This window comes from Clupea harengus, chromosome 1, assembly GCF_900700415.2.
Source record: "Clupea harengus chromosome 1, Ch_v2.0.2, whole genome shotgun sequence".
Taxonomy (NCBI): domain Eukaryota; kingdom Metazoa; phylum Chordata; class Actinopteri; order Clupeiformes; family Clupeidae; genus Clupea; species Clupea harengus.
In genome coordinates this window covers 122501-144920 of record NC_045152.1, presented here as the reverse complement: position 1 = coordinate 144920, position 22420 = coordinate 122501, and the positions used below count along the sequence as shown (strand labels likewise).

The following is a 22420-nucleotide window of genomic DNA, read 5'->3' as shown; positions in this document are numbered from 1 at the left end:
TTTAAAATACAGTGCCCTCCGCAATTATTGGCACCCCTAGTGAATATGAGCAAAACAGGCTATAAAAAAATATGTCTTTGCTGTTTATCCTCTTGGTCTTTCACTCAAAATATTCACAAAAATCTTACCTTTTCATTGAAGTAAAATTATTGAAAGAAAAAAAAACTGTTGACATTAAATAAATATTTTTCCCCAAAACATGTGTGCCACAATTATTGGCACCCCTAGAAAAATCTTATAATTAAAATCTAACTGAAGTATATTTCCAGTCATGTTTTACATTTTTAAGTTCACCTGTTTGATAAGGAACTCTTAAGAGGTCAACCATGACTTCCTGTTCCACTGGCGTACAAATATGAGGTGACAGAGGCCAAATTCCATTAGTCATTCATCACTATGGGAAAGACCCAAGAACACAGTGAAGATGTGCGACGGAAAGTTGTGGAGCTGCACAAATCAAGAAATGGACACAAGAAAATCTCTAAAGAGTTGAAAATACCCATTTCCACTATCATGGAAATAATTAAGAAGTTTAAAGCGACAGGAGATGTTAAGAATCAGCCTGGAAGAGGACGTGTGTGTACATTGACCCCACGCACCGTGAGGAGGATGGTACGACTGGAAAAAGAATCTCCAAGGATCACAGCTGGAGAATTGTAGAGGTGAGTTGAGTCTTGGGGTCAGAAAGTCTCCAAAACTACCATCAGACACCACCTACATCACCACAAGTTGTTTTGGATGGTTGCCAGAAAAAAAGCCTCTGCTGTCAATCAACTACAAACTAAAGCGCCTACAGTTTGCCAAATGTAAGTCAGACTTTCAATGGAGCCGAGTTATATGGTCAGATGAGACCAAAATAAAGCTTTTTGGCAACAAACATCAAAGGTGGGTTTGGCGTAGGAAGAAAGATAGCCATACAGAAAAGACCCCCATACCCAATGTGAAGTATGGTGGCGGATCTTTGATGTTGTGGGGCTGTTTTTCTTCCAAAGGCCCTGGACATCTTGTTAGGATACATGGTATCATGGACTCCATGAAATACCAGCAGATATTAAATTAAAACCTAACAGCCCCCTCCAGTAAGCTTAAAATGGGCCGTGGTTGGACCTTCCAGCAGGTCAATGATCCGAAGCACACCTTAAAATCAACACAAAAATGGTTCACCGACTGCAGAATAAAGGTTTTGCCATGGCCATCACAGTCCCCCGACCTAAACCCCATAGAAAATCTGTGGGATGAGCTGAAGCCGAGTCTACAAATGTTGACCTCAGAATCTGAAGGATCTGGAGAGATACTGCATGAAGGAATGGTCTCAGATCCCGTGCCATGTGTTCACCAACCTCATCACGTATTATAGGAGAAGACTCAGAGCTGTTATCTTGGCAAAGGGAGGCTGCACAAAACATTAAATTAAGGGGTGCCAATAATTGTGGCACACATGTTTTGGGGAAAAATATTTATTTAATGTCAACAGTCATTTTTTCTTTCAATAGTTTTACTTCAATGAAAAGGTAAGATTTTTGTGAATATTTTGAGTGAAAGACCAAGAGGATAAACAGCAAAGACATATTTTTGTATAGCCTGTTTTGCTCATATTCACTAGGGGTGCCAATAATTGTGGAGGGCACTGTAGTTTCAAAACCTTTCTAAACAAAATGTATATCTTCATTGGGCTGGTATAAAAATAAAAAGCTTAGGCTACATAATGCAACCAAGTAGGCTAGTGAAAATGAGTTGTGCTTTTTTCTTTTTTTCTATTATGATGAGTAGCATTAATTCAAATCCAAAATATCAACATGTCCAAAATCTTAACAAGCCAAGACACTATGTGTTTTTGAGGTATGTTTTTGTAAGTATCTCGTTTTCATAATGCCTGAACTTAATTTTGACGGTATATGCTCGTGTGAAGGACAGATAAACACTCCTTTGTAGTTTTGAGCTTCAGGTCAGAAGCCCTACGGAAGTGTAAGAACAGTGTTTATAGCATGTTTCAAGCTAATATATTGCCAAAATACATTGGCTATTTTTTATGTGTCAGTTGTGCTGCTGTTGGTCTTTGCAAGGCAGGTCTGCTGGCTTTTAGCTAGCTGGCTAATTTGTGGTCTTCCACCTACAGTAAGAAGAACTAAAATGGTAGAAAACCAACATGACCACAATTTCAGGATTTAGGAGTTTGAAGCCAATAGTTTGTAGATGTTGTACTGCTGGAATACACATGGATTTGTGCGATTCATGTTCAAATCCACCATTCATGTATCAATCAATCATCAATCCACCACCAATCTCTTGCTGCTGAGACAACAAAAGCTCATCAGAGGAGCGAAGTGGTCGAGAACGCGAACAGTGCTGAGTTATGCCATTTAAACAAGCTGGTGGCGATCCAGTGGCTGTCCTATAGGCGAGTGTGAGGGGGTTTGAATTTAATTCTTGCAAGTACAGGGAGCCAATGAAGGGTGACCAGCAGAGGAGCTACATGTGTCCTCTTTGGCTGATCAGAAATCATTTCTGAATAATCTGCAACAGTCTCACAACACATGCAGACAGGCCCATTAAAACTGATTTTCTGATTTGAAAATAACCAGGGGAAGGACAAGTACAGTTGAGTATCATCCACCTAACAGTGATAAGAGAACCCATGGGAACAGATGATCTCCCCTAAGGAAGTGGTGGAGATATAAAAAAATAAATAGGAGGGGTCCAAGTACCGATCCCAGAGGTACACCAGTGGAGAGGTGGTGAGATTTTGATACTTGTCCCTGCCAAGAAACACTGAATGAATGTCCACTGTTGTACGATTCAAATCAACTGTGTGCTTTCCCCAAAAATCCCAGTACGGACAGCACAGAGGAGGATGTCATGGTTCACTGTATAGAAGGCTGCTGACAAGTCTAGTAAAACTGATGACTGAAGTATTGAGAGTAGCAAAAGCCTCTGCTCAGTCACAGATACAAAAGCAGTTTTAGTAGTGGCCGCTCTTAAAACCAGACTGCTTAGCATATTAGCAAATTATTCTGAGACAGAAAATCAGAATCTTTGACCAAAAGTAAAGAGAGACGGGTCTATAATTCTCCACATCAGATGGCTTAAGAGAAACTTAGAGAAGAGTAGAGCAAAGTAGTATTTATTAACCTCTAGTGACGAGAATGAACTCGGAGTAAGAAGAATAACTGCAACCAAGGACGAGAACTCATTGCTTGAGGGACCTAGAAGGTAACGCCTAAACAATGCTGTGCAAGGAGGAATAGTAGGATGTCAGGATAGTAGGACTCACAAAAAATCTAATAAAGTAATGTACAGATCCATGCAATGGAGTTATCACCAAGTTGTCACGAAGGTTGTCACATTGTTAATTCCTCCCAAACTTTTTTTTATCTAGGGTTAGCAAAAAAAGTACACAAGTTGAGTTTGGGAACGGAAAAGGGGGCAACCTAACATAACATAACAAGGACTCACCATCAGATGAGAATGGAAAAGAAAAGTTCATAATCGGAATTTTAAAAATGAAATTAGTTCGCCTGCTGCAAGATTCTGTTAGCCCGCTGCAGAACGCAACAGAAAATAAAATACTTCGGAAATACTACAAATTTGCATAGCCACATTTCTCGATACCACCCAGAGTTGGGAGGAAAAAAGGGACCCGTTCCTGATGGCAGCCAGAGGACAATTGAACAGACATTGGTACAGCTGCCACCGAACTCGGAGAGGGCAAAACGGATGACTAAATCCATTGCAAGATTTATTGCATTGGATTTCAGGCCATACCCCGTTGTGGAGAACGTGGGTTTTCGGGGAAAGGTGCATACACTGGAGCCAAGGTACAAAATACCTTCTCGGCGATACTTCACAGACACAGCAATACCGACTTCAAAGGGTTCAAGTTTAGTGCTAGTTGATCACAGCTGAAACCATCCCCACAAATAAAAAGACTATTATTAGGCTAATTAAAAGAATAGCGTTAAAGGTATGAAAAACTGTCCACAGAAGAAAACAAGGTAAGGGTTAGGGTTAGGCTACTGACTCTCTACAGAAATAGAACAAGGTAAGGCTACTGGCTCTCTACAGAAATAAGTAATAGCAAGTACAACAAAGCAGTACAGAAATAATGAATTGCATACAAAAATTAAAGCAAAAACATTAAATTGATACAGCTATGCAATGTTTTCATTTAATTTGCCTTGGACAAAGGCTAAATATAATAAGTTATTGTTATTAAAATCAAATGTATTAGATCAGTGCCTGTTGTGGTAGACTCAGGGCCCCAACTATATGGTTAGCTAGCAAGAAACCTAGCTGTCTTGCAGTAAACATGAATGTTAAAGTTACTAGCCGAATTCATCCTCAACATCAGGATATTGGAGGTGAATTTGGTTGGTAACGTACATTTTTTCAGACAGATCTTCTTCAAAACTGTTATTAAATAGGTGGAATACCCTGTGAAAAAAGTGTACAGTGTAACTGCTACTGATCTTTCTCACTGCAATCAGTGGCATGCTTCTAGTTCGATGCCTTGACCCCCTCGGTAATCTATTGGCTAGTCAGTGGGCAACAAGTGAGTTGGCTAGTCAGTGGGCAACCTGCTGATTGGCTATTAAGTTTTAGAAGCTCCTATTTCTCCATAACTACGTAGAAAGGCTACGTGTACTCTTAAGTTTTTGTAGTGCGTGTGTACAAATCTGGTTGAAGACTAGACAACACTCCACATGTTTGACAAAATACATATAAAGACGCTACTATATTAGAAGCACATTATACCCTATATAAAAGAGTTATTGTTGGGACAGCTAACCATGCAGGTGTTGTGTTTTATACATTTCAACATCTTATAAATTTGCCCTGGTATCTCCCTGGTCAGATTACAATGGCTGATCTTGTACGTTTGCATGATTTGGCAGTTTTTTTTCTTCAATTTGAAGAGTGCGCAATTTTAGCAGTTGCACAGATTTGTTGGCAGTTGATAAGTCATTTAATGTCTTTCCTCTTTTATTTAGTTTTTCCTTGCGCCATTTTAGCCCATAATATTGGCTTATCAATGAACACCTCCTTATACACAAGTAATGTGGTTATTCATGGAGGGGAATATGTGCCAATTACCAGATCAGGGCTTCTCAATTACCATTGATTGAAATGAATCAAGCTACACATGTGGTTAGGATGAAATCGGAGACTGCGGTTATGTGAGGCAAGAGAATTATTCAGAACCCAAAAGAAAGCATTGTGTTGGTATCTTAGCCCACTCCTCATGTGTAAAAGCTTCCAGCTATCTGATGTTCTTTGGTTTCTATACTGGGAGGGGACACTGGGGAACACTGGGACTGAGATAAGGTGGTCTTCCATTGCAGGAACTCGGGCCACTTCCCAAGCACAAAGATCCCACTAATCTGCCCTTTCAGCCTTTCTGATTCCATTGCGGTGTAGGAACTACTAGACCTACTTGACGTAGCCTTTGTCTTTGTCAATCGCAGCGTCAATTCCGAGAACTACAAAATAAAGATATATTTTTCCAGTGGTAGCACCAACATATTAGCCTGTTAAACTACAGAATTTCAACGTAAGGATAACCCCAAGGTCAGGTCAACAGATGAATTTTGTGATAAATGAAGATACCTGCACCACTGTTGAGTAATTAAAGCCTATATTTCAGATTATGTTTAGCTTGTGTTCAGTCAGTAACAGTAACCTCAACATTACCTCTGTAAGCTAAAATTCCCTTGCTGTATTCACTACGTAAGGTCTGGTTTTAAATATGATGCCTGTTGTGGGGAGCTGTGGCGCAAGCAGCAGCCCCGTACCATGGATGAGCACGAACGCCCACGGGGACCCACGTTCGAGTCTGACTCGTGGTCGTTTCCCGATCCCACTCTCAATCTCTCCAGCTCATCCCTGTCTCTCTACACTTTCCTATCCAATTAAAGGCAAAAAGCCCAAAAATAAATCTAAAAATATGATGTTGATAGAATCTCTGTAAGCACGTGTAACAGGGTTTAATGTGCTTCCCTGAATTTTCCTCCCTTCATGGGTTAATTTTCTAGCACGGTCAAGGTGCAGATTATTGGTTCCCGAGTATTATTTGGATACAATGTTTTGAAGTGGGTGTGATTGAGAGGTGTTAGATTCCAGTGATATTTCTCATGTCCATATAGCTTGTGTATGCCCCTCCACCACTACCAGGGCCGTAGGCCCAAATTCCAGTAAGGTTAGAGTCCTCCTGGCGCCTGGGTTCTTAGGCTGAAGGACATTGATGGACTGTCATAGTGTATGTGTGTGTGTTAGAGATTGTTATGCATTTCAGTCGGTTTACGTAGTGTATGTGTGTGTGTTAGAGATTGTTATGCATTCCATTCGGTTTGCGTAATACCACAAGTTAAATTCGCCTGTGCCCGAGGCTCAGGGGATCAGATCGGAGCGACGGGGGTCAGACCAGCTCGCAGAGAGGAAGGACGACCATCTCCTGAAGACCCCGACACGCGGCGACTCTCAGAGCTCTGCTCAACTCAGAATACTTAGACTCAGAAAGTACTTAGTGATATTTCTTGTCTGACAATAAATATCTCTGGCTCTGATCCGAACCGTTCCAGCTTCATTGATTGCAACAACCCACTAGACCACCCTTTAGAATTAAGTATAATAGACTAAATAAATACAGAAAGAAATCTATCAGTGGTGCCGAAACCGAGCTTTCCGCTGGCTGCTGCGTGACGTCGGGACATCTCCTGCCTGGTCGTCGTGACATCTCCTGCCTGGTCGTCGTGACATCTCCTGCCTGGTCGTCGTGACATCGCCTGCCTGGTCCGGGGAAGACACATTCCACTGAAGGCCGCATCTTGACTGGGGCCTGCTCCACATTCCCAGGTGATGTTCGCTGCCCTCACTCAGTTCCAGTACGAAGTTAAAGAACTAGTTTAGATAAGTCTGTTTTATGGTTTCTTTTTTAGTCTGCCAATCAGTTAAAACAAAAAAGAGTGGGAATGTTGTACCATCAAGGATCTAGTACTTTTTATGATTAACCTGTATCAGTGATTCAAGCGCTGGGATCATTTGACACATGCTATGTTTGTTATAAATGTTTGCTATAAATGCCTGTTACAAATGTTTGTTGTTAATGTTCGTTGATATAGCTATTTAGTTGTGCACTAACTCTATCAGTCTCGCCGTATTCTGTAGAGGGGTTGACGTCAGGCTCGGAGTTTACTTCGAAAACCGATATATGATCTGTTCTTGTGTTTAGACGACACTTTGCTTACGTGTCCTGAACTCAGCTCGACGGGGTTGCGTGAAGGCTGTTTCTATGATTAGCTGGTTCTAAGTGTGGAAACCGTTGGTTATTTTGTTTTCTGAAGGCTTGGATAAGATACATATAGTCGAGGTGCGGATCGCCGAATCCAGCACGGCAGAGGGTGGTCAAGAGGAACTTGGTCCGGAAATAGTTCTGAGACACCCACAGGGTTCTGGGCTGGTTTGCCCGAGAACAAGATCATTCATAGCTGCGCTACTCTCTCCTCTTCCGAAGACAGGGAAGGGCGAGGGTGGGGGCTAGTGGTGATCGCACGCACCCGCTTTGTCTCCTACAGAGAGGGAGGGGTGTGTGTGTGTGTGTGTGTGTGTGAGAGAAGATAGGAGATGCTGTGGAATTTGTGCAGTGTGTGAAGAGACAAAGAAAGCACATTGTGGTTAAAATTACAGCTAAATAAATTGGGAAAGTCAGAATTAAATTCGGTTATAGTGTGGAGGAAACACATTGTGGTTAAAATTACAGTTAATAAATTTGGAAAGTTGAATTGAATTTGATTTGTATTGTGTGGCTATAAGAACAATTTGGAAAATGGCCACGGCTGCTGAACCCACAGAGGTGGATGAAATGGTGTATGGCTATCAGATTAATAAGGGACTGGAAGCATGGGCTGAAAAGAAGTATGAATTCAGCAAACACGAGGTACAAGTTAAAAAGAAATATAACATCACTGAGACCCGTGACTGGTGGCCAAAACGCAAAGTTCTGGCGGTGTATGAGTCTTGGGTAGAGAAAAAGACCAAGAATGTTTCGATTGCTTTGATGGAGTGTCAGCAAACAAGCCAGTCGATTCAACAGTTAAAACGAGATGTCGCGGAGTTTCAAAAGAAACTTGAGGCGTGTGAGTCCAGGGATAGACTGGCGATTTCACCCAGAGGATGGCCGGGTCCTCCAGGGGGGCGGGAGCAACAGGGGGCGGTCGGAGGGATGTACTCAGATCTCTCAGCACCTCCCCCCGACTACGAAATGGGAACGGCGCCATCTGATGGCCATGTGGGGGAATCTCACACAAGCATGTTTCCTTCCTCCCCAGAGGACAGCTATCCAGGAACACACATGCCTCTTGCAAGCACTCCACACCACGCGACCTACCAACCAATGCCTCTGATGCAGTCACCTACTAACCCCCCCCATCCCCACCTGCTCCCAATGCCACTGCCATTCTCCTCTCAACAGGACCAGCACCAACCACCAAGCAACGGTGCCGCATCTGCATCTGCACCCCCCCACACAGATGATTCCGTGGTGCGCGATGAGAGCGACATGGTGCTCACACGCGGTGCGGATGGACCTCACGGTGCCGCCTCTCGCAGGCAAGCAGACAACAGAAATTGGGTGGACAATTACACGGAGACCGCCCAACCATTGAACGACATGCTGAAAGGAAAACCAGACTCCCGAGACAAGATCAGCCTCGGAACCGAAGCACGAGCCTTTGAGGATTTGAAGAACAGCCTGTGTGAAGCCCCCGCGCTGGGACTTCCCAATGTGCAGAGACCCTTTACACTCTTTGTCAATGAGTGTCGTGGGTTCATGACATCAGCACTAACACAGGAACATGGAGGATTGTGGAGACCTGTGGGCTACTATTCGGCCAAATTGGACACAACTGCACTGGGCTTTGGCCCATGCCTGAGAGCGGTACAAGCCGTGTACCTCGCTAACCAACTCGTGACCAATCTTGTGCTTGATCAGAAGATCACCATCCGTTGCCCACACTCTGTGAATGCTTTGCTGGCTGGCAGGAAAGTCCCATGCGTCTCAGATAGCCGCTGGGGAAACTGGCAAGCCGTGCTGGAAGCACCCAACATCTCCCTCCAAAAAGCCTCTGTCTCAAATCTCTCAACCATGATTGCCCCCACGGACGCCACGAACGAAGAAGATGACCATGTGTGTGAAGACTTGATCGCTTTGATGGATCAGGAACACTTTGTGAAAGAAGATCCTCTCCACAACCCCGAGCTTGTCTTGTACACTGACGGATCTTCACTGGTGGAGGATGGCATCCGGGGAGCAGGATGGGCTGTCACAACGGAACACGAAGTCTTGGAAACAGGATCTATGGATCCCGGAACATCAGCACAGCAAGCAGAATTGAAAGCATTAACCCAAGCACTCAAATTGGCTGAAGTAAAGTCTGCCACAGTCTACTGCGATTCCCGTTACGCCTTGGGTGTTGTAATGGACTTTGGCCGTCTCTGGGCCCAACGAGGGTTTGTCACGGCCAAAGGCACGCCCATAAAAAATGGTCAATTAGTAGCAGACTTATTGGACGCAATGCTACTCCCCAAAGAACTGGCGGTGGTCAAGGTGAAAGCTCACACTCACTTGGACACCCCAGAAGCCCGTGGTAACGCGCTAGCTGATGACGCATCCAGAAAAGCAGCAAGACAAAAGAGGAGAGGAGAAATGGAAACATGGAAATGGAAACTGATCTCGGAATGGAAAACGACTACGCAAAATGCCTTCGATTGGAAAAGGAATCTGAAAACGAAGCAAGTGTGCCATCTGCCATTAGGGTTGCTAACAAGACAAAATGGATCCATGCAAGCCATTAGTTGATGCACCAACTGACTGAGATTGACATTCATTGGACTGGCAGAAAACCTCTTTCACGTCTGTTTTACAGAATAGGTGAGCAGAGGGAGGTCAGAGTGCGGGAAGACTTTAATTTCTTATTTTTTATTTTTACGGAGGGATTAGCAACAAAAGGAAGATTAGGAAATTAAAGTGCAGGTTTCTCCTCTGTCCTCTCGAACCAGTCCAGGTGAGATGTTGGTATAGGTTTTTGGTGGTACAACTTCTTAGATTAGAATCACACTTGCTTATTGATATAATAGTGGTTACTTTAATCAAGACAAATGTTTAGTTGCTTAGCATTAAAGCATGCCATAACTGTGCTAGATTAACATAACTGTGTTAGATTAACACTGTCCCCCCCCCCAATTGATACTGCTCTTGTTCTTTAAATCCTATGTACTCCGTGGCTGGAAACCTGGAGATCGTCATCACGACCGAGATCCTGAGATAGCTTGGCTATCTGCACCATCTGAACTGTGTTGCCATCTTCTGAACTTTCCCGACCAAGAACTGTTACCCTCTCCAACAGCCGTCCCAGGAGAAGACTCTTGAAACGACTGTTCCGAAATGAAATGCCATGTGTTGTATGCCCTGTTGATATGTTTTGTGTGTAAAGGGAAATTGTGACATCGACAGCCATCATGAGGTTCACAGAGATAACACCTTCTTGCAGGCTGCGCACGGTTTGGCCAAAGCTAAAGGAGTGCAAGCTTGTTGGGTTTGTGGGTTAATGCAAACCTCCTCACAGGTACCACCTTACATTGCTGTCCCCTTTACAATCCCTGAATACACTGCTGCCTATGGAACACCCTCCATAGATGCCCCCTTTTACACGGTGCCCATGGACACAGGTCCCCCCACTAAGATTAGATTGAGCTACGCCCGTAGGAATTATTTGCTGGGTTAACTCCGGCAATGGACAGGTTATGGGTAATAGTACATGTACCTACACTACTGACGTAGGCAGCCCTGGTATTCAGATCGAGCAAGATGGTGTCACGATTGAAGTCCCCCTCCCTACGAGGGTGGCCGCAGACCATCGTATGAAAGACACTGACACCATGCTTGCATTAAATGGGTCCATGTTTGTATGTGGGTCCACTGCTTACTCTTACCTCCCTGTCTCCTGGTCGGGTTCCTGCTATATGGCCTACGTGGTCCCTGCTCTAGGAATTGAAGATGAAAAGCATATCAAAGGTGATGCCACTGGTCAGAGCAGATCCAAGCGTGATCTGTTTGGTAATAATTCCCCCATTGCTACCCCAACTCAGAGATTTTTCGCTGCTATCATCCCTGGGTATGGTGCCACTGTGGCCCTCGATGAGATTAGAATCCTAGTTAACACCCTGGACGCAATCGCCAACGATTCCGCCAGTGGACTCAGCGACCTTAGTCATGAATTGTATGGACTCAGGACAATGGTTTTCCAGCATCAATACCTCCTTGACTTTTTAGCAGTCCGCTTGGGAGGGTATTGTTTTTCCATTAAGCAACACTTGCACCAACGTTGTTGTACTTATGTCCCTGATCTGTCCGCTAACGTCACCAGCTATGTTAAAGATATTCATACTAACGTTGCGAGGTTGACTGCTGAGACCAGTCCCTGGTCCTTGGGAAAGGGGTTGAATGATCTGGGTGGGTCTCTGTTTTCCAAAATCATCCAGATGGCTCTACCCGTACTCATCCCTATCGTCCTGATCTATATCGCCATCAGAGTGTCCCTCTCTGTGCTCCATGCCTGTACTTCCCCCACTCCCAAGTTGGCCGCCCTGAAGGCCATACCGGAGAATGGAACTCCCCATTCCCCGACCCATCTCCCCAGAATTGTTTAGACTAGGATAACCCTGCTTTACGCTTCTTTTTACTTTACCTTCCCTTCCCCTCTCCCCCCAACTTTCAGTAGGGTTTCCCCTGAGTGACCCAAGAACCTACACTGGATTTCCCAGTGTATGACAAAGTATCCTTGTTTTATTATTTCCTGTCCTTTATTTTCCAATTCCTCACCCCCCTTCCCTGTTTTGTGTTTTCTTTCCATATAATCATACAAAAATGTCAGAGCCATGAAAAATGTTTATTGTTTAGATTTTCCAGAAATACACTGTTGTTGTTGATGTTTTAAACTATGTTTAAGAATGATCAAAAGGGAGGAATGTTAGATTCCAGTGATATTTCTCATGTCCATATAGCTTGTGTATGCCCCTCCACCACTACCAGGGCCGTAGGCCCAAATTCCAGTAAGGTTAGAGTCCTCCTGGCGCCTGGGTTCTTAGGCTGAAGGACATTGATGGACTGTCATAGTGTATGTGTGTGTGTTAGAGATTGTTATGCATTTCAGTCGGTTTACGTAGTGTATGTGTGTGTGTTAGAGATTGTTATGCATTCCATTCGGTTTGCGTAATACCACAAGTTAAATTCGCCTGTGCCCGAGGCTCAGGGGATCAGATCGGAGCGACGGGGGTCAGACCAGCTCGCAGAGAGGAAGGACGACCATCTCCTGAAGACCCCGACACGCGGCGACTCTCAGAGCTCTGCTCAACTCAGAATACTTAGACTCAGAAAGTACTTAGTGATATTTCTTGTCTGACAATAAATATCTCTGGCTCTGATCCGAACCGCTCCAGCTTCATTGATTGCAACAACCCACTAGACCACCCTTTAGAATTAAGTATAATAGACTAAATATAGAAAAGAATATAACAGAGGTTGTCTCTGGGTTCTTCCTTTCCTCTGTCTCTTTCTTCGAATGTATAAGACAGAGGTAGGTACACGTCCTGCAGACACACACTAGCGAGTTAGCTAGCCTACATGTGAGCTTGTTTTGTGCATATTAATTTAAGTGGCTTGCCTGATTTGTGTTAACAGGAGCTGAGCGACTGGCTAGCTTCTGTTTGACTGATTTTCTTTTCTTTATTTGCATGTATCAGGTGGGTCACGTTTTACACTTCTGTATTGTATGCACGTGTTTGTGCGAGCTCTTTCTTCGAATGTATAAGACAGAGGAGCTGAGCGACTGGCTAGCTTCTGTTTGACTGATTTTCTTTTCTTTATTTGCATGTATCAGAGAGCAATAAAACGTGCGAATACCAGGTCGGTGGCTGTGTTTTCCTTTAAACTACACAACGCAGAGTGAAACAGCGAGGGGAAGATAACCTCCGTTACACACGCTTAAGTTGAAGAAGGGACCGGAGAGTTGAAGTCAGGTTTCTGGAGTTTATTTTCAGCGTGGAGACCCCCTCTCAGCTTGGTGCTCAGAGCAAGGCCTACCTGATAGCAGAATGTGTAGGCATTTATACATTTCAGTCAGGTAGAATACAATAGAAGAGGGGATGACCACACCCTTTAGGTGAGAGGAAGGGGGAGACAGTGGGGTAAAGGGGTTCACCTATGGGGGGAGGGGGTGATACTATGGCACAAATGGTCTTAGCAGGAAGGAGCCTCTCTGGGGGGGGGGGTTCACAAGTCACTTGTTCAGGTCTCAGTGAAACAGAGAGTACACATCCAAAATGAGTTGCAGATACAACATAAGGAGTTAATGTCTTACAACAACAGAATAGCAATATTTCCAGTTCCATCAGTCCCCTATATGAGCATTTAATTGCTCACACAATAACCACCATGCAACAGCCAATCAGAGCAGGAAAACATCAATATGCGGTTCCATCAGTCCCCTATATGAGCATTTCTATGCTCACACAAGAATTATCATGTAAACACCCATAACCCATATGCAGAGTCTTTCTGCCATGTATGTGAGTATTCTGGGTGGGTAGTCTCTACCATGACAAGAAGTGCTGAATCAGGAACACCAAGCATGTGGATGGCCGGTTGAAGAGTACAGGTGTCCATTGTGGTCATAGGGTTGTCAATAGTCCTTTAGTTTAGGGTGAGTGTGTGTATCTCTGGGGGAAAGGTGGACAGTCCATCACCTCAGCCTGAGGCCACTGCTCCAGGAGGCCAAAAAGCCCCAGGACACACAGAGACAGGGAGGTGTTAGATGCGGTGTGATGGTGGCAGCTGATGCGGTTTCCCCTCACTCCCGTTGGTCAGGGGAGGGGTAATCTTCTCCTCTGAATGGACGTGAAGTGTTGGGTGACCTCTGGGTCTGAATTCTTGGCTGTGGGTACTTATCAAATCTCACATGAGAAACCAACAGTATGAGGTGTTAACAGAACATTCAAGCATTAACGCATTTGACTGTGAGAGAGGGGGAGGGGGGATGTTTGGTAACAGGAATGTGCAAGAGTACTTGACAACAATCAAGGCACACGGCTTGGGCAAACTTACAGGGATAAGGGTGGAACAAACAAAGACAAAAGGCACAACTTCGACAAAATAACATAAAATTGTGTAAGCACTAAAGGCACAAACTTCAACAAAATAAAAGGTTAACATACAATAGTGTAAGCACTGTCAGTAGATAAGTCACAAAGAGTCTTCAACTCCCCCTATATGATAGCTTGGATGCTATCACCATTGAAAAGTATATACAGGGTAAAGCAAGGCATTGTCAGACTTAAATCATACCAGACAATAAACAAAACAAAGTCAGTGGTCAAAAGTATGTCCTGGTATATTCTCACTCAGTCGGTGAGTGTAATTGAGTCGTGTTAAGTCCATTCATACACCGGCTGCCCAGCCAATACACACATACACGCACTCGTTCGCTCAGGACACGCATTGACTGACTCGAGGGGAAACAAAGACAAGATAAATTAATTTAGGTTACACACGTATGCAACACACAAGACAAAGAGTTAGCAGATGTCTGCCTCCTCACTATTCAATGGTGTGATTTGACTATCAGACAGCGGCTGGTCACTTGAACAACGAGCATGGGGATGCTTTTTATTTAAAAGGGGCTTCCCAACCTATCGTGGGCCCAGCTAATGTGAATCATTTCTTTTACGTTTCTCCGAAAAGGCATCTTATTTCTATGTACCTTAAACATATACACCCAGGACGAAGACTTTGTTCCATTAATATGCTTACAATTACTCGTAATTGTAACACAACATACAATGATCTTATCTCGGAGTAATAAATCATGTAGGCCCATCTTATAAGTCTTCACTCCTGCTAACTGGCTAAAGTTTGATCATTTCAGCCATGGGCCAGATAGTGCTGTTTGAGCATGCGCAGTCGCTACTGATAGTCAAAGTTGCCCATTTAAGAACACAGGACAACACAGATCGACGCACATAGGCTTACACAATGAACATAAAACACAGAACAGACAAACACATATCACGCCGAAACAAACCTCAGAAACTGACTCTTCCTGGTCCCTTTAATGAACAATAAAGTCAATTGTAGTGAACGGGACTATTCTATGTGCAGAAAGTTTTCAACTGAGCTCTCTAAACTGCGGCCAGCTTGAACTACGAGTTTAAATGCCTTTGACGGCAATTTTAAAACCCCACGCTATGATCAAGATTACCCTTACCACGCATCTCAAACCAACCCATTGCAATTATTACAGTTTACTCGGATATCGAATCAAACCGCCTCGCTCTGATAAGCAAATGCCTGCACCGGCACGATGGCTCGGTCAGCTAATATTGCGAATTTGAAAACGTCTTTCACCCTGTAAAAATTCAACACTGGAAGTATGTGCGCTGGACCTCAAGTCATTTATCCAACGTTTGTTCACAGCCTACACCCTTATGTACTTTGGTCAAAACAATTCTGCACATAGAATGAGCGTAAATAACTTACCTGTCCCGTTCACAATGTATGAAGCGTCGGCTCGGATTCTCTGTTGTTTCGGGGAGATATGGATCTCCTCCGGCTCTAAGGACCATGTGACGGGATTTCTTAGGCCGACACTCTTCTAGACAAAAGACCACGAGGCGAATCAAAGGTTTCTGGAGGTGTATTTCAAGGTGCTCCTGCAGGGAGTCAATTCCACATCGAGTAGAGGCAGGCAAAGACTAAAGAGCCTCACAGTGTTACAGTATATATACAAGTCACTAATGGGAGTTTACAGTGGGGTCAAGGGTCAACATTGGGGATGTTTCTTACAGGTCAAAGTTGGGAAGGGGAGGTGACCTTCTTACGGAAGGTTCCGGAACACGCACACAAAGCCAAAATGGTGGACAATAGATGTGTATTCGTCCACCTGGGGCAGGGGGGGGAATGTCTGCTAGGGGCTTTAAACAAAGGTGTATCAATGCACATGGCACACACACACACACACACACAGGAGAAAATGCTTGCAATGCAATGTAAGTCTATAAATTAATGGCAATATCAATTTCCATCAATGTCTTGTTGTCTTTCACTCTAATCACCTTTAACCAATAAGCGTCAACCGTCACTCCAAGTGCCACCCAGCAGTTTCAGGGCCGCACCTACCCCCAGAGTAGGTACCTATTTCTCCCCAAAAAATGGCCCTGAAAGAGGTCCAACATGGGCAGTTCGGTCAGTACACATACAAAGGTGCAAGCCACCCTTAAAACAGCCTGTGAGTTCCTGCAGTGGAAGATGGCCTACAGATATTCATTAACCTCTAACCAAATCATAATAAGGTCTTGAAGGTTAAAAAGAATGAATCATTTCAAGTTCAGTTGTACAGTGCCCTCCACAATTATTGGCACCCCTAGTGAATAAGAGCAAAACAGGCTTTTTTTCTTTCAATAGTTTTACTTCAATGAAAAGGTAAGATTTTTGTGAATATTTTGAGTGAAAGACCAAGAGGATGAACAGCAAAGACATATTTTTTTATAGCCTGTTTTGCTCATATTCACTAGGGGTGCCAATAATTGTGGAGGGCACTGTACATACATCAGTCAGGGGTATACACAGTGACATATATGCTTACAGTATACAATAAAGCTTTTTGGCAACAAACATCAAAGGTGGGTTTGGCGTAGACAAAGATAGCCATACAGAAAAGACCCCCATACCCAATGTGAAGTATGGTGGCGGATCTTTGACGTTGTGGGGCTGTTTTTCTTCCAAAGGCTCTGGACATCTTGTTAAGATACATGGTATCATGGACTCCATCAAATACCAGCAGATATTAAATTAAAAGTAAGCTTAAAATGGGCTGTGGTTGGACCTTCCAGCAGGTCAATGATCTGAAGCACACCTCAAAATCAACACAAAAATGGTTCACCGACCGCAGAATAAAGGTTTTTGCCATGGCCATCACAGTCCCCCGACCTAAACCCCATAGAAAATCTGTGGGATGAGCTGAAGCCGAGTCTACAAACGTTGACCTTGGAATCTGAAGGATCTGGAGAGATACTGCATGTAGGAATGGTCTCAGATCCCGTGCCATGTGTTCACCAACCTCATCATGCATTATAGGAGAAGACTCAGAGCTGCACAAAAGGGAGGCTGCACAAAACATTGATTAAGGGGTGCCAATAATTGTGGCACACATGTTTTGGGGAAAAATATTTATTTAATGTCATAAGTTTTTTTTTCTTTCAATAGTTTTTTTATAGCCTGTTTTGCTCATATTCACTAGGGGTGACAATAACTGTGGAGGGCACTGTATCTAAACATTAAACATCTTATCATCATATACTACATGTATCGAAACATGAAACATCTTATCATCATATACTACATGTATCTAAACATGAAACATCTTATCATCATGTATCTAAACATTAAACATCTTATCATCATATACTACATGTATCTAAACATGAAACATCTTATCATCATTTACTACATGTATCTAAACATGAAACATCTTATCATCATATACTACATGTATCTAAACATGAAACATCTTATTCAATTCAATTCAATTCAATTCAATTTCATTTATATAGCGCCATAACAATACAATTGTCTCTAGGCGCTTTAAAGAGCCCAGAGCCTTATCATATACTACATGTATCTAAACATGAAACATCTTATCATCATATACTACATGTATCTAAACATTAAACATCTTATCATCATGTATCTAAACATTAAACATCTTATCATCATGTATCTAAACATTAAACATCTTATCATCATATACTACATGTATCTAAACATTAAACATCTTATCATTATGTATCTAAACATGAAACATCTTATCATCATGTATCTAAACATTAAAAATCTTATCATCATGTATCTAAACATGAAACATCTTATCATCATGTATCTAAACATTAAACATCTTATCATCATATACTACATGTATCTAAACATTAAACATCTTATCATCATGTATCTAAACATGAAACATCTTATCATCATGTATCTAAACATGAAACATCTTATCATCATATACTACATGTATCTAAACATGAAACATCTTATCATCATGTATCTAAACATTAAACATCTTATCATCATGTATCTAAACATTAAACATCTTATCATCATGTATCTAAACATGAAACATCTTATCATCATATACTACATGTATCTAAACATGAAACATCTTATCATCATGTATCTAAACATTAAACATCTTATCATCATGTATCTAAACATTAAACATCTTATCATGTATCTAAACATTAAACATCTTATCATCATGTATCTAAACATGAAACATCGTACCTTTTATCATGTCCCTTCTACAATTAATATGTTATTAACCATATGTGATCAACAAACGCAACTTACATCATTGCAAACGTTATTCTGTGCACTATACATCTACATATTCAATGCTATCATGTCATGCAAGGTCATTGCATTCTAGCGAAAAGCGGAGTGGAGGGTATATGCTTGCTTGAGCCAGCATGAAGTAGATGTAGCCTACTGAACTTGAACATAGCTGAGCACTGTTATAGCTGGTGCTGTTCCATGGCAGATGGATATGATATGAAGACTCTTGTGACATGGACAATGTGTGTGGATGTGTTGATGTTTTCTAATAATAAACATTGAGAAACACAAATTCAGTGTCAAATTTAAATCATTTATTTTAATAACATAAAACCCCAGGAATAACGCCCGTTATTTCGTAAATCACAGTAATAATAACAGTAAATCTTCGTCCGAAGACATTGCTAGTGAAAGAGGCTTTGTATTCTTCTTACTTTCAGCAGCATTTATCATCTTCTTACTTGCAGCAGCGCTAGTAGCAGAAGCCCCCCTCACACCTTTTCGTGGTCTTGGAGGCATGATGTTCACTGTTCAGATCAACTGAATCCACTATGATTTTCCAGCGTTTTATACCCGTTTGACCATAAAACCCACACGGCCAGCAAAACGCTTTTCTGTCATTATTCTATGGCGTCAGTTTAGTGCCAAAACTCACACATGCGAGGAAACGTCTATTCGAGTGAATTTCAGGTTTTCGCAAGCGTGAATTTCTTCTGCGCACTCAATTTTAGCAGCCGCGAGAGGAAATTCAACAACTGCGAGCGCAGAGACTGACATACTCTCTCGCGAAAACTTGGTCTGCTCGCTCGAATTTATCATCGTTTATGATCGTGGGTCAAATGCTACAATCACCACTAGTATTTATTCAAAACGTGTTTAATGGGTACCGTTACTTTGGTTCGTCGTTAAATATCAGTCTTCACCATACAAAGACATATGTAGCTACTTAACGGAGTTTGGTAAACGGTTCATCGTGAATATGACTCTCCTGCTGTCAAAGCAAGACCAATCAGAAAAGAGCCCGTCCTCCTTTGGTTCCCGCCCACACACTGCCAAAACCGCCCACACACTGCCAAAAGTCATACTTTCGAGCGAGCAGATAATATTTTCGCGAGAGCGTATGATAAATTCGAGCGAGCAGACCAAGTTTTCGCGAGAGAGTATGTCAGTCTCTGCGCTCGCAGTTGTTGAATTTCCTCTCGCGGCTGCTAAAATTGAGTGCGCAGAAGAAATTCCCGCTTGCGAAAACCTGAAATTCACTCGAATAGACGTTTCCTCGCATGTGTGAGTTTTGGCACTAAACTGACGCCATATTATTCACACGTAAATTACACTCTTAACACGCTCTTCTAAGGTTGACTTATCGTTTGTCGCGCTGGAGTGACACGTCAGCACACGTTTGTCGCGGACCAGTGACACGTCACTTGGTCGGTGTTACACACTCCTCATGCGTCAGTCCCACGCTAGTCATGTGTCAGTCCTACACAATTATTTCGTTAGTAACACGCCAGATGTGTCCACATCGCCCTAGAACGCTCGAAATTGAACGATTAGAAAGTTCAGAGAACGTTGACCAGAACGTCATGGTGTGACGGGGCCTTAAACATGAAACATCTTATCATCTTATACTACATGTATCTAAACATGAAACATCTTATCATCATATACTACATGTATCTAAACATGAAACATCTTATCATATACTACATGTATCTAAACATGAAACATCTTATCATCATGTATCTAAACATTAAACATCTTAACATCATATACTACATGTATCTAAACATTAAACATCTTATCATCATGTATCTAAACATTAAACATCTTATCATCATGTATCTAAACATGAAACATCTTATCATCATATACTACATGTATCTAAACATGAAACATCTTATCATCTTATACTACATGTATCTAAACATTAAACATCTTATCATCATATACTACATGTATCTAAACATGAAACATCTTATCATCATATACTACATGTATCTAAACATGAAACATCTTATCATGTATCTAAACATGAAACATCTTATCATCATATACTACATGTATCTAAACATGAAACATCTTATCATCATATACTACATGTATCTAAACATGAAACATCTTATCATCATATACTACATGTATCTAAACAAGAAACATCTTATCATATACTACATGTATCTAAACATGAAACATCTTATCATCATATACTACATGTATCTAAACATTAAACATCTTATCATCATGTATCTAAACATTAAACATCTTATCATCATGTATCTAAACATGAAACATCTTATCATCATATACTACATGTATCTAAACATGAAACATCTTATCATCTTATACTACATGTATCTAAACATTAAACATCTTATCATCATATACTACATGTATCTAAACATGAAACATCTTATCATCATATACTACATGTATCTAAACATGAAACATCTTATCATGTATCTAAACATGAAACATCTTATCATCATATACTACATGTATCTAAACATGAAACATCTTATCATCATATACTACATGTATCTAAACATGAAACATCTTATCATCATATACTACATGTATCTAAACATAAAACATCTCATCATCATATACTACATGTATCTAAACATGAAATATCTTATCATCATATACTACATGTATCTAAACATGAAACATCTTATCATCTTATACTACATGTATCTAAACATTAAACATCTTATCATCATGTATCTAAACATTAAACATCTTATCATATACTACATGTATCTAAACATTAAACATCTTATCATCATGTATCTAAACATTAAACATCTTATCATCATATACTACATGTATCTAAACATTAAACATCTTATCATCATGTATCTAAACATTAAACATCTTATCATCATATACTACATGTATCTAAACATAAAACATCTCATCATCATGTATCTAAACATTAAACATCGTATCATCATGTATCTAAACATTAAACATCTTATCATCATGTATCTAAACATTAAACATCTTATCATCATGTATCTAAACATTAAACATCTTATCATATACTACATGTATCTAAACATTAAACATCTTATCATCATGTATCTAAACATTAAACATCTTATCATCATGTATCTAAACATTAAACATCTTATCATCATGTATCTAAACATTAAACATCTTATCATATACTACATGTATCTAAACATTAAACATCTTATCATCATGTATCTAAACATTAAACATCTTATCATCATGTATCTAAACATTAAACATCTTATCATCATATACTACATGTATCTAAACATGAAACATCTCATCATCATGTATCTAAACATTAAACATCTTATCATCATATACTACATGTATCTAAACATGAAACATCTTATCATATACTACATGTATCTAAACATTAAACATCTTTTCATCATGTATCTAAACATTAAACATCTTATCATCATGTATCTAAACATTAAACATCTTATCATCATATACTACATGTATCTAAACATTAAACATCTCATCATCATGTATCTAAACATTAAACTTCTTATCATCATGTATCTAAACATTAAACATCTTATCATCATATACTACATGTATCTAAACATTAAACATCTTATCATCATGTATCTAAACATTAAACTTCTTATCATCATGTATCTAAACATTAAACATCTTATCATCATATACTACATGTATCTAAACATAAAACATCTCATCATCATGTATCTAAACATTAAACATCGTATCATCATGTATCTAAACATTGAACATCTTATCATCATGTATCTAAACATTAAACATCTTATCATCATGTATCTAAACATTAAACATCTTATCATATACTACATGTATCTAAACATTAAACATCTTATCATCATGTATCTAAACATTAAACATCTTATCATCATGTATCTAAACATTAAACATCTTATCATATACTACATGTATCTAAACATTAAACATCTTATCATCATGTATCTAAACATTAAACATCTTATC

The 22420-nt window shown here is 40.9% G+C and overlaps 1 long non-coding RNA gene across 1 annotated transcript; it reads left to right on the top strand.

The window, feature by feature from the left end:
• The first annotated feature begins 6012 nt into the window (after positions 1-6012).
• On the top strand, positions 6013-12954 carry LOC122132818. Its single transcript, XR_006152332.1, has 2 exons — positions 6013-6103; positions 12571-12954. It is a non-coding gene; the product is annotated as an uncharacterized LOC122132818 (long non-coding RNA).
• The last annotated feature ends 9466 nt before the right edge of the window (positions 12955-22420 follow it).